The following is a 14249-nucleotide window of genomic DNA, read 5'->3' on the forward strand; positions in this document are numbered from 1 at the left end:
GCCCCAGCCCCAGTAGCCTGCCTCCTTCCCCTGGGTTCCTGGGCTGAGCCCGCTGGGGACAGCCATCTCGGCACCGCCAATCTCTAACACGGAGCCCAGAGGCAGCATTCTGGGCTGGGCCCTGCCATGGATGGGCTGTGTGACCAGGCCAAGAACGGACTGTCTCTGGGCCTTGCTTTCTCTGTCTGTGAGTCGGAAGTTGTCCTAAGTGACCTTTGGGAATGCTTGTGGCCATGAACAATAGACTTACTATTTCATAAGTGTCCACCCCGTGCCCACCCTGTGCTGGCTCTGGGGCTCCCTGCCCTCACCCGATCCTCGCACATCTCCGTGGATTACCGTGATCCCACTTTTAGAGAGGGGCGGGGGTACCTGGGGCATCCCCAGGGGGAGGTGGGGGTGGAGGCCAGACTGGGGAAGACCCTCTGGGCGGGGTGGGGGGAAGCAGCATAGGAGGTCAGAGCTGCAATGGGCAGGGGTGTGAGGGCCCAGCAGGGCCGGTGCCTGAAAATGTCCTTTAGGAACTGACCAGAAGGATATGCCAGGCCTCCACCACACCTCCTGTTGCAGAGCCCCTGGCTGAGGGTGGAGGATGGGGGCGTTGGTGGCCTCAGGGGCTTGGGGTAAGTGGGCCCTAATCCCCATCGCTGAGAAAACCTGTCTGCCCCGGAAGATTACCCCTCTGGGATTGGGGGAGGCATTTTGGCTTTAAGCAGGCCATTCTGAGCCCTTGTCCTTAGTCAGTGACATCCAAGGACACCACCACCCTGCCAGGAAGGGGCTGCCAGTCCCCCAGTCACACGTGGAAACTGAGGCTCAGAGAAGCTGATTGAGTTGCTCAGGGTGCACAGCTGTGAGTGGCAGAGCTGGGATCCATCCACAGCCTGTCTGACCCAGAAGCTTAGACCACTGATCTGGGCCTTGACCCTCCTCCAGGGCCCCTGCCCTGAGCTCGGCGACCCAGGAGGGCGTGAGTTCAGGCCATGAGAGACAGAGCGTCAGTGCCCTCTGACTTGATTTCCCCCTCTGACTTGGTTTTCCAGTCTGTGAATTGGGGTGGGTGGGCCTAACTCCAGGCCTGTTTCTGCCTTTCATCCTGAAGCCTTGGGGAGGAATGAGGTCATATTTGTCTAGGGGTTGAAGTGTCTTGGAAGGAGAAAGCTAGGCAAAGACAAGGGCCCATTGTCCCCTCTTCCCACCCCTGCCAGCTTCCGCTCCAGTCACCAGACAAGGCCAGCCCTGCCTGTAGGCCCCAGAGGCCACTGCGTGCCAGTAGGAGGTGACTCAGTGCCCCCTCCCTTCCCATTGGTTGCCACTGCCTGGAATCCCACCCTCAAAGCTTTGTCGGGGTGTGCAGAGGGGCAGGCAGGAAAAGAAGGGACGGGTTTGGGGGTCCCGGCTTGGGGATCCCACATTCAGGGTGTTACAGTAGGCTTGAGTGAGGGGTCAAGGACAGCGATGTGTACACTTGCCTTTCAGCAGCCTTGCTGTGAACCTCTTACAAGCATCAGCTCAATGAAAGCTCACAGCACCCCTGGGGGGGCACTGATGCCATCACCCCCATTTCACAGTTGTGGAACACTTGCCCTAGGCCACCCGGCTCATAACTAGTAGATGCGGAAGGAAGAGGTGGAATTTGAACTGGAGTCTGTGTGGTTCAAGAGAATCCTGCAGAGAGGATCCAGGATGTGCAGGCGAGGGCTGGACAGGGGGGACAGAGAAGGGACAGGCCCAGATCCTGGAGCTCACAGTGGATGAGCGGTCCCAACAGATATGCAACACCTCCCCACTGAGCCTGTAGACCAGGTCATGGTCCTTCTTTGCTGCAGAATGAAGAGTTTGGGGCAAATCAGCTCTTCCCCTGCTAGGGACTGGGAAGGCTCCTTGGCCTCCGGAACTTCGAAGGCAGGATAAAGGATCCTTGCACAATTTCGGCACTTCGAAACACCTAACGGGGCCACACATGACCAGGGCCACTTCTGGGCGAGAGCCACCCCCTCTTTCTGGCCTTCCCGCAGCTCTGAGGCCCGTGGAGCTCTGTCAGCAATTAACCAGGCAAGACAAATAACGGCTCGAGTGTAACAGGTCCAAAAGTAAGCTCTTGATTTCCTCCCCAACCTGCCCCTCCCTGTGTCTTCCCCATCTCAGGAAATGGTACCATCGTCCGCCCGGTTGCTCAGGCCAGAAAACTGGGAGGCATCCTTGAATCCTCCCACGTCTCACCACCCACAGCCATCCCTTGCCAAGATGTGTCAATTCTACTTCCAAAGTAAACCCCCAATCCACTTTCCTCTGTCCCCGCTGCCACCACTGTGTCCGAGCCACCACCGGCTCTCCCCTGGACCACAGCGCCAGCCTCCTGCCTGCCTCCCCTCTGCCCCCTCCAACCCACTCTCTCCAACAAGAGCCAGAGGAATGGGCTTAAAATGTAAATCAGATCCCACCCTTCCGCTTAAACAGCCCCTCCCCCCAACAGTTTCTTATCGCTTCCGAAGAAAAATTGACATCCCCTCAATGGCTATGAGGTCCTGGTGACCTGGCGCTACCTTACCTCCTTCCACTCTCCCGGCACGATCTTCTCTTTGCATCTGTGTATTTGCACGTGCTGTTCCCTTTGCCTGGAAGCTCTTCCCCGCAGTTCTGCACCCAGCTTGCCCCTTCTTGTCATTCAGGTCTTGGCTCGGGTATCACTTTCTTCACTCCCACTTCCAACTCGGTCTCCTCCAGGCTGTTTCTTCAGAGCCCCCTGTTTGTCTCCATTATAGGAATTTGCCTTCATTTACAATTATGCATTTCCCCTTTGTCTCCACCACAAACGATTAAGATCCCTTGCTCTGTGCTTCTGGTTGGCACTCAGATCTCTGCTGAATAAATTAGCAACTGAAATAACAGCAGCAGCTATTCCTAATTGAGCACTTCAACCTCTCTCTCACGTGGAATGTAAGCATCTCCGCCACCCAGTGAGGTAGATAGTATTCGTGCCCCTGCTTCTCAGGTGTGGAAACCGAGGCTCAGAAGCTGGGATGAGTCACCAGTATCGACAGCCAAAATAGGGCAGAGCCAGGCTTAGAACCCAGGTCGGTCACATCTGAGGTCTGACCTAACCACTATGCTGCAGTGGTGTAATGTCATCAATGCCATTACTATATCCCAGCAAATCTTAGAAGCCACCGAGTCAAGGATGCACCATTGTTTTCTGGTCCGTTAAGAAAGGTTAAAAATCCTGACAATTAAACTAGGACAAGCCATCCCAGTTTCAAAGATGTGAAAATGTGAAAACAGTGTTTTTTTTCCTAATTGATGAAATATGGTATTTTGGGAACAAAAACCATTCAATCCTTAGGACCCAAGGGAAAAAATAGACGGGGTTTCTTAGCAGGGCTGAGGATTGTTCTGTAGCTACCCGGGAGCATGGAGAAGCCCCGCCCTTGGCCCTGGAGAGTTCAAGGTTAAGTGAGGACAGCCCAACGTGCTGAATGTGCAGTGACCAAGAAGCCCAGGACTCCCTGGGAGTCCGATGGGGAGACACCAACCCTGCCGGGGAGGCAGAGAGGCTTCACGGAGGAGGGGGCACCTAAGGCAGACCCTAGAGGAGGAGCAGAGGGGCTGAGAAGGGTTGGGAAGTGTGCCAGGCAACGGGAAGAGCCCCCAGAGAGGCCTGGGGTGCACTTCCCTCATGAGACATGGCTTGTAGCTCCCTGGGGCTGGAGCAGAAAGAGAGAACAGGCTAGAGGTGACGTGGGGTGAAGGGCGACGGTTCTTCCAGGGCTGATGAAGCCGCTGAGGCTGCAGTGCAGGGAACCCAGGAAGTCACGAGGCAGTGGAGCGACAAGGCCAACTTTAAAAGCCAGAAGGATGGAGTGAGGGGCGACAGGGGGGCTTGAAGGCAGCGTGGGGGCCTGGGAACGTCTGGGAAGATGTTGTCAGGATCCCCAGTCACCCTTGGGCTGGACGGTACAGACGCTCGCTCTTGGGGGCTCCCCTGGCTGTGGCCCGATCCACTAGTGAGGGGCACGGGGCGCAGGCTGGGGCGGGGGGCAGCCTCCCTCCCCCAGGCCTGGGAATGTCCAGGCCGGCTGAGAGCCCGCTAGAGGCTGGTGAAAGGCTCACTTACCACGACGGATGGGGGCCCCGTCAGGCCACGCCAATTAGGCAAGATGGAGTGCCAGGGCAGTGCTATAAATATCTTGGCCAAGGGCCGGCCCAAGAATGTAAATGGTGATGTTGAACAAGCAGGAGAAAATGTTCAGTTCAGACATGATGGGTTTTTTGTGTTTTAAAAACACGTTCGTCCCTCTGCGCAGACTTCAATCGGGCAGCAACGAGACTGGGTGCCCAAGAGGGGGCTACTTGTCCCGTCGGGCCAGAGCAAAGCTCATGAGACTGAAGCTTCAGGGCAAGTCTCTGGGAAGATTCATGTATTTGAAGCCCAGAAAAATCCTGAACCCCACTTGCAGCTTTGGCCCTGGGTGAGGGAATGCATTAACCATCCAATCTGGGGACACACAGCCAGCTAGGTGTCAGGGGTGCGGCCAGGGAGTGGAGGCATCTCCCAACACCGGGCTGCTCCCCCAGAGCTCTCTGTCCAGCTGCGGGCACGCTGGACAGGGTGTCACAAGCTGGGGCTGAGGGCACCGCTGTTCAAGGTGAGACAGGGGGCCCACTGGGGTCATGGAAGAGTGAGGCTGGGAGGCCCTCAGCAGTGCCTCTGAAGGTGGGATCCTATCCACCCTACGCTTTTGGGGAATCTCAGAGCAGCACAGACCCACAAGATGAACCCTCCACCTCATCACCTCTTTGTCTCTAACCACAGGGTTGCAGGGTCACAGGCAGAGGGGGATGAAGGTCTGGCTGAGAAGGGGAGGCACTCAGGTGCCCAGCAGCATCGGTACCCGTCCCTCTGCACAGAGAGGCTCCCAGTGCCAAGGGCTTGGGGCAGCCTGGAGACCCTTGGTCAAGCTCTGAGAGTGAGATATTCGTCCTCAGAGGGGTCTGAGGACACCCAACACAGGAGGGACAGGGTGAGAGGCCTGGGCCTCCAAATGGAACAGTGGCTGTAGCCCAGTGAGAGCCAGGGCTCCAGAAAACCTCGAGGCAACAGAAAGGGTGACGTCCAGGGAACCTCGTGGTGCTGGGGCCCTGCTCTGTGTGCCCAGGGGAAGGCGCTCCGAATCAGGAAGGACGTACCCTCCCCAGGGAAGGGAGAGGCAAACAGGGTGCATGTGGGGGGCATGAACAGAGTTGCATCGAGCATGGCCTCATCTCCTGACCCAAAGCAGCCCACCCCTAGGGGCCGGGCTGAGGGGAGGGGTCCAGGAGATCACTAGAATGTTCGAGGGGTCATTGAGGAATTGACTCATTTGTCAAATCTTTATTGAGGACCTACTATGTGCCAGGCACTGCGCTCAGCCCTGGCTGGAGTCCCTGGGCAAGGAGGCTGGCAGGGGGTCTGGTCTTCCAGGGAAGGGGGTCCCGAGGGCTTGGAGATGGGATGAGGGCTTAGCCAAGCTCCAGACAGAGCTCAGGGCAGAACTCAAGTTCTAAGGGGAAGTTCTGCGTCTGGGGGTTAAGCCCAGGCAGGCACTTGGGGTTGGGCCGGACCGACTGGACGTGGGTAAAGGGTAGTGGGGCTTGCCGGGCAGGAGCAGACCTGGGAAGCACAAGGTGGAGGTCAGCACTGCTCCCTTGGAGACCCCCCGCTCCCCCAGCAGCCTGGGTAGGTAGGAGGGCTTAAAGAACAGAACTGAGCCTGCAGGTGAGGGGATCCTGTGACCTCGCCTGGAACATGGCGCTTGTCTTTCAAGGCCTACAGACAGGGATTAGAGCAGGCACAGATGCACCGTACTTCTTGAGCTGGAGAGGGGTCCAAGGTGGGAGTATGGGGGTGGGGCAATAGGAACTGGAGCACAGCAGAGGGGTGAGCTAGCCCCAGACTCCCAGTGGCCCAGTCTGGGTGGGCACTCAGGTACCTTGCCCTGGAGTGAGGTGACCACCCAGGGAGGCCCAGGCTGTGCAGGTAGATGAGGCCCTGGTCTGTGCTCAGCCACCAGCTGCATCTCCCCAATAGGCGTGCACACGCCCGTACATCTCAAAGCAATTCCCCAAGGGAGAGCTTTTGTGGGACACAGATGGGATGCATGAAGCCAAGAGAAGATGCATCTGTGGAAACCCAAGCGTGTGACAGTGCAGCCAGGGATGTAGTACACAACCACGGGTGTGAGTGTGCCCTGAGGGTACGGCCTTTGTGAACATCCAAGGGCAGCCAGGCGATTCCAGTCACCGGCAAAATGCCAGGCATACGTTGGTCTATTTCTCAGTCTTCACAGATGATTTACACTGCTGGTCACTGCGCCTTCGCCCCCCGTGGTCGCTCGCAGGGGATGCCCTCTGATCCTTCCCCCTACACCACCCATCCTGTAGCCAGAAAGGTTCATCTTTTTCCTTGTGATTTCTTCTATTGCTTGGAAACTTACCAACCCCTCAGGAAGTTTAAGAAAAATTAAAGAATTTAAGGAATATGTATAAATGATTTTGCAGAGGGTAAGAAAGTCTTCAATATTTCCTACTAGCTACTGTAGGATTTTATTACTTATTTATATAAGTTTTAACTCTGTCCTCTGCCTGGAGATGACTTTAGTGTTAAATAGAAATCATTAGCTAATTGCCTCTCACCCCGAGTTGCTGATCCTTCAATGCATTTGATAGTCCTTGCTTTACTGTGCATTGCATTTTTATATATAATTGGTTCTTATATATAATTGCTGCTTTGCATTCTATTCCAATGTTGCATGTTTCTGATCTTACATCAGTACCACACTTAAATTATTGTTCTTATAGGACATGTTTTATTGAAGCCTTTATAGCATAGTAATTAAGATTATGGCTTTTGAAGTCAAACTGACTGGGGTGTATATAGGAACTTTGCCACTTAATAGATGTGTGACCTTGGGCAGGTTACCTCACAGTTCCTCCTCAGTAAAATGGAGTATTAGGAGGCCCATAACTAACACCTTCACAAGTTCTGAAAAAACTGAGAGATACAGGAATCAGTCAGAGAGACAGCATTAGCCTTATTACTGTGGGTTGCTGTCCATTGTCACCACTTGCGTTCAGCATTACACAGGAGGGCCTAGCCACTGCAATAAGGCAAGAAAAAGAAATAAAAGGTATGATGATTAGAAAAATAAGCCCCAAACAAAGGCACAGTGGGCATCCTAACCCTTCATCCCTGGCTTGGATAGACTTGGATAGAACCCCAGTCCCAGGTAGTGCCAGACACCCTAGATCTTTCTTCCACCCCTGCCAGGCAGAGCCTTCCCTCATAAAGTTACTACGGAGCTCAGCAGAAAATACAAGTGTCCTGGTGGAAGAAAAACAAGAATGGAGAGAGGACTGGAATGTCCTCTAGCTGAACTCCCTTCACATAGAAATGTGAGGTGGGGTGGCAGTGGAGACTCCCCCAGTGACAACCTCACATGGGCCCTAGTGATTATGCAGTAAGATAATGTCCATGAGGCACTTAGGACAGTGCCTGACACACAGTAAATGCTGCTCGTATTATGAATATGCATGGGGTCTTGTTCCATTTCATTTCTCCTCTTGTCTTTTTTTTTTTTTTTTTTTTTTTTTTTGGCCATACCACACAGCACGTGGAACTTCCCTGACCAGGGATTGAATCCGTGCCCCCTGCAATGGAAGCTCAGAGGCTTAACCACGGATCACCGGGGAAGTCCCTTTCCTCTTGTCTTGAATTTCTAAAAAATTGTCACCCATGTATTTTTCCAGATGAAACATAGGATGCTTTGATGGTATTTTAAGGAAGAAAAAAACAAAAACACCTCTCTCCAACCCTTGCTCCATCCCCACCATTTCAATAGTTGCTGTATCAACATATAAATGACCCTCAGGTGTGGAGGCTTAATCTAGGGTTGGGCAAGGGTGGGCAGCAGGGATGGGAAGCATGGCATTCAGGTACGGCTAGAGGGAGACAAGGCACAGAGGGCTCCAGGGAGAGGGTCGCCAAGTTCTGGCTGAGAGGGGAGCATGGTACACTCGGGTGCATCCACGATGGCTGGGGTAGAGCTGGAACAAGAGGGTCCAGGGCAAGATTGGTGCAGTAGGCTTGAGCCAGATAACACAGGGCCTTGCGGGCATGGAAAGAATTTCTTAGGTTATCCTACTGGGGGTGGGAAGTTATTGGTGGGTTTAAGGCAAGTGGTGTGATAAGATTGGCATTTTTTAAAGATCAAGCTGGATTAGAAGGGGGCAGGAGTGGATGACATTAGGGGAATTGGAAAGCTATTCCAGTAAGGCGGGTGAAAGTGAGGGCAGCTGGGTCTGGGAGAGGGAAGGGGTGATGATAGAGGAGGGTGGTGGTGATGGGGAGGTGAGGGAAGGAAGGTGTGGGGGGCGATGGGAGTAGCAGTGAAGGAGCAGTGGTGATGGGAAGATGGTGGGGTGGGGTGATGGGGATGGTTTGGGGGAAGGTGAAGAACTGTGGTGAGGATTCCGAGGGGGTGTAGATGAGGGTGGGAGTGGTGGCAGTGGTGGGGTGGGGGTGAGCAGGGGTAACAAGACAGTGCTGGGGTGGTGATGGAGTGAGCAGAGGGTAGAAACAGACAAGTGGACACATACCAGAGGTACTCAGGAGGTCAGATTTCCAGGGCACCGTCCTGGTTTGGACGTGGGGCGGGGAGGAAGCGGCAAGTGTGGGAAATGACTCGGGTTTGAGCGGCTGGGACGGGAACACTGCAGGGGGAGCAGTTTGGGGAAAGACGAGCAGTCTAGGTTTGGACGACTGAGACTTAGGGGCCGAGGGACAGCCAGCGGAGGTGACACTGCCTGTCTCGACCAAGGAGGGCAGAGGAGGGTCCTAGGAGCCGGGAAAGAGAGGGTCTTGGGGAGCGGGTAGTCCGCAGTGTTGAATGCTGCTGAGATGGCAAGTTAAAAAACCGCGATGGGCTTCCCTGGTGGCGCAGTGGTTGAGCGTCCGCCTGCCGATGCAGGGGACACGGGTTCGTGCCCCGGTCCAGGAAGATCCCACATGCCGCGGAGCGGCTGGGGCCGTGAGCCATGGCTGCTGAGCCTGCGCGTCCGGAGCCTGTGCTCCGCAACGGGAGAGGCCGCAGCGGTGAGAGAGGCCCGTGTACCGCAAAAAAAACCCCCCCCAAACCGCGATGATGCACGTGGGGCTGGGCTCCATGGGGTCGCCGCTGACCTCGGTGAGGGCCGTCTGGGCGGCGCGGTACGGGCAGCAGCCAGACAGGAGTGGGCTGAGGAGTGAGAGGGAGGTGAGGAGTGGAAACAACTGTGCAGACAGCTTTTTGGAGAGCTTGGCTGTGACAGGGAGGCGAGAGATAGGGGGCAGCCAGAGGTGGATGTGGGGTTCAAGGAAGGTTTTCTTTTTATTTTGCTAATGGACTCTCTAAATGCCATTGAGAAGGTACTGATAAAAAGGCAAGTGCTGGAAACCTAAGGGTGGTGGATAGGCTGAGATGCTGAGCAGGTGGGGGAGGGGAGCCAGGCACAGGTGGGTGCACACTGGTAGAAATGGCGTCTCTTCTGCCTGGACTGGCAGGAGGAGGGCGGACAGAAGCCAGAAGCTTGGAGACGGCAGGTTGAGGACGGTCCCACAGAACTAGCCGCAGGCTGTGGATAAAGGCTCGGAGAGGGGACGTGGAGGATTTCTGTGTCAGAGCTCAGTGACGGAGGAAAGCCCAGAACCAGCCTGGGGCTGAGGTCAGGAGTCATGGTGGACCTTGAGCCAGGTCTGGGTCTGGAGTTAGAGTCAAGATTCAATCCAGGGGCAGAGAGGGCTCTATCCAGAATGGGAGGCAGATGGTTAACACACGGTCAGAGCCCCGCACCCCTGGGGTTCATCCCAAGCTCAGGGTGCAGCCCAGGAACCACTGAGGTCAAAGGTGAACTCTCCCAGACGCTCAGTCTCCAGGTGTCTGTCTGATCTGCCCTGGCCCCCATCCAAGAACCCTTCACCCCGAGGGGCGATGCCAGCCCAGACCCCACTCCAGCTCACCCTCCAGGGTCCCCCAGCTCAGCTCACCCTTCCCACAGCTGGGCATGAACCAAGTCCCACCCTGCCCAGGCCAGGGTGAGAATTCTGGCCACATGTTTCTGTGATGTGGTCACGTTGGAAAAATGTTAATCAAATATGCTCCTCCGTGTTTCCTTTCTTTCCCAGGCTGGATTCCTAGAAGACAGGAATTTATGGTGTGAGAGCTCCAGCCCCCACAAACCCACAGCCAAGGTCAACAGCACGAGGCGGGCAGCACTGCCAAGCCAGGAGGGGAGCCCAGAAAATCAAAGTACATGCATTTAAAAAATTCCCTTCTCCCCTCACGTTCCCAAAGGGAGGGCTCAAACAAGGTCTCCCAGACCGGCCCAGAGGAGCCCCACTCAGAGACGGGTCCTGCAAAGCTGCAGGGCAGGGGGTCTCTTTGGCCCACGGAGGGTGTGGAAGTAGCCCTATCGCTGAGCCCCAAGCACGGCAACCCCCATCTGGTCCGAGGGGTGGAAGACTGGCTGCCCACGGTCCCCCTCCTTCTGGCCAACCAAGGGCCGCTGAGATGGACAGAGGTGCCCTGGGCCCTGTCACAAAGACCCCTGAGGTGGGAGCCTGATTTGCTCAATCTCTCCTCTGCCTCCTGGGGTCTGGGGTCTTGACTGCCTACCCACAGTGACCGACCCCCCCCCCCCTTCCCAGGAGCCAGGGATCCCTGTCACAGGCCCTGACCCCGGAGCCTCTGGCAGACAACAAGGTAGCTGAGGGGAGGTGAGGAGAGGCCTGGAGACCACCTCGATGCAAAGCGATGACGCGGTGCTGCCCTCACCCCGGCTGTGAGCCCCTGAAAGTATAACTAAACATCCACGAGTCACCCATGCACTTGCCACTCACTGAACCACGTGGAGGGGGGCGGCCAGGACCTTGGAAAGAACAGGGCAGCCTCCTGCCCCAGAGAAATGCCTCCAAGTGAGGGTGGAGGGAAGGCTGACGTGGAAATAGAGGGTGACCGGCACGTGAGTGGCTGTGGGTCTCCCAGGAGAGAGTGACCGCACGGAGGAGGGGGGGCGGAGGGAAGGACATCGGTCAGAGAAAGCTTCCTGAAGGAGGTGGCTGGAGTTCACCAGGCAGACACGGAGCAGGAGGGGGGCTTGGGGGGAACATTCCAGCTAAGTCTGCAGCATGTGCAAAGGCCCAGAATGTTTATACCGTGGTAAGACTTCTCATATAAATACCTTCTTAAATCCAAAACAAACAAGCAAACAAACCCAGACCTCTGGCAAACCACATGTCTGGGTTTCTTGCTCAGAGAATGAGGCCTTGCGCTGCCCTGGAACCCCGGGGACCAGCAGAGCGTGTGGCCCGACACAGCCCTCAGGGTCCCGCTCTCCCTACCGGCCACCACCTCAACAGCACCAACCCTGCACCCCCAAGGAGTCCGTCCATGCTCTCAGCTCCGGCCTCACACGGCCTGCTTCCTCCCCACCATCTCCTTCCCAAGCCCAGGTACCACCTTCAGCCTGTTCTCCACGTGTGCCAGGAGTGAGGAAGGGAGGGCAGAGACTCACCTGGGACCGCAGAGTCTCTCTCTCTCTTCCAGGGTCTCTGCTCCCCGGGTCCCAGGAGTAGAGGGAATCTGAACCTCCAGCTTATATTTCATTTTTTAAATCTCTTTTTGGCCTTCAGGCATAGAAGTTTCATTTACGTTGTCCCTTTCAGCCCCACGGCCCTACCCCTACAGTCATCTTTATAACGAATGTCCTTTTATTCATGTGTGTTCTTGTAAAACGTGGACTACTAGTGACTGCTTGGTGGGTACGGGGTTTCCTTTTGGGGGGATGACATGTCTCGGAACTAGAGAGAGGGGATGGTTCATTGCACAACATCGGGAATGGACAAAATGCCACTGGATTGCACACTTTAAAATGGTAAATGGTTAACGTTATGTGAATTTCAGCTCGATCTTTTTAAAATGTGTGTCACTATTTGAAGGGATCTTTTTTTACATGAGTGGAATTGGGCTATGGGCTACATTTCTCTCCTACTTTTTCTACTCAGTGCTCTGTTTTTAAGATCTAATAGCGTAGTCTTGTCTCCATTGGGCTGGTCGCTTTGCACGGTTACCTGGTGCCCCCCGGGGGGTGGGCGGTGGCCATATTATATACCCACACTCCAGTGATGGGCACCGAGGGGGTCCGTCTCCCTGCCACCACGAGCAATACTGCTATGGACATCCCTTTGTGGGCCTGGGTGGCAGTGTCTTGATGATATAGCTGGGAGGATTGTGAGGTCTGAAGGTACATGTGCACTTAATTTTTTTTTTAAATAAATTTATTTATTTTATTTTTGGCTGCGTTGGGTCTTCGTTGCTGTGCGCAGCCTTTCTCTAGTTGCAGCGAGCGGGGGCTACTCTTCGTCGTGGTGCACGGGCTTATTGCAGTGGCTTCTCTTGTTGCGGAGCACGGGGTCTAGGCAGGCGGGCTTCAGTAGTTGTGGCACGTGGGCTCAGTAGTTGTGGTGCACGGGCTTAGTTGCTCCGCGACATGTGGGATCTTCCCAGACCGGGGCTCGAACCCGTGTCCCCTGCATTGGCAGGCGGATCCTTAACCACTGCGCCACCAGGGAAGCCCACATGTGCACTTAATTTAACAAAGCCCTGCTAGATGGCCCTGCAGCTGCCCACACCCCGGCCCTCTGCCAATATTTGTCATTACCTGGTTCTCTAACACCCGGCAGTCTGACGGGTGTTGAGAAATATCCCATGATTGTTTTAATTAGCATTTCTCTGATTATAAGTGACTTTGAGTCTCTTTTCCTATGTTCTCTAGTTGTTTATGTTTTCTCTCCAAATCGCAGTTCGTACCCTGAGCCCATTTTTCTACTGGGGCTGCAGTCTTTTTCTCCTTGCTCTGTAGGCATTCCTTGCATATTCCAGATCACAGTTCCTTGTTGCTTAAGAAACCACAATATGTCGTCATCGTCCTGTCTGTCACTTTGTCCAGGGGATCCTTCATTGAACCCAAATCCCTAATTCCAGCTGGATATTTTTGAGGAACTCGATAAACTTACTCTAAGATTTATATAGAAAACAGATTCATGAATGGCTATAGGTGACTTTGAAAAAGAGAGCAGAAGGGGGCACCTGCCTGCCGGATATTAGCACATACAACAAAGCCATTGGGAGGAAAATGCTATGGCGTGGGTGCAAGGACAAACACATGGGGGACGGAACAGATCAGCAAACTCAAGGACGGAGGTTAACCCACCACAGGTCCACCGGGAAACGATGGAGCGCTTAATAGGGTTGAGGAAATGGGCTCACTTTACAGAGAAAAATTACAACCAGATCGCTACTTAATATCTCATAAAAAGGTGACTCCAGATGGATTAGAGACCTCAACGTAAAAAGCAAGGCTGAATTTGCTAGAATGAACTGTTGGAGAATAGCTTCGCCACAGAGGAGTGGGGAAGGACTTAGAACAAAACCCCCGAAGCACAAGCCAGAAGGCGAAAACGGCGGGCCTGCGCCTTATCCAGAGGAAGTGGCATTTCCTCCCGGATGCCAGCCTCGGCCCTGCCCACCTAGTGAGTCACGGGCGCTCTCGAGGCTGGCAGCCTGGCCCGCCCTTCCCGTCGGTCCCCAGGAGGGAGCAGTGTGCAATGCCCGTCTTATCTCGCCCTCGCCCAGGCCCTGCAGACATGAGGTCAGGGCTGGGGATGTGATGGGGGGGTGGCGTGGTGGGCAGGGGACAACGGGGGGACAGGGAGAGGTCAGGGGTCGCTGGCAAAGCTGCCACTGCCCTTTCAAGGTGGGAGTGGAAAACAAAGCAGGCCTGAGGGACCCCGGCAGCCTCTGGGGCTAGGGACAGTGCAAGGCTCATGTCATCAGGGGGTGGCAGGGGTGAGGGGAACAGGGACACATGTGGCAGCCTAGTGGAGCAGAGGGCCCTAGATTCGGATCCCCAATCTGGGAATCTCTCTGCACCACCACCCTCACCTCCTAACATCTTCTCCGGTTTCTCCAATGGCTCTTTGGGACCAGTTCTTCCAGCCAAGACAGCCAGACTGAGAACAAGCAAGGGTGTGTCTCCCTCCTTCCATGTGTGTCTGTGCTCCACCTGGGCATCTTCCTGGGGCACTTTGTGCATCTGTGTCTCACCCTCTGGTCTTCCAGCAGCAGCAGCAGCCCTGTCCCCAAGGCACTCTGAGTCCAGGGTGGGCTGAGTCCCTC

This window comes from Grampus griseus, assembly GCF_964374135.1.
Source record: "Grampus griseus genome assembly, chromosome: 14".
Lineage (NCBI taxonomy): Eukaryota > Metazoa > Chordata > Mammalia > Artiodactyla > Delphinidae > Grampus > Grampus griseus.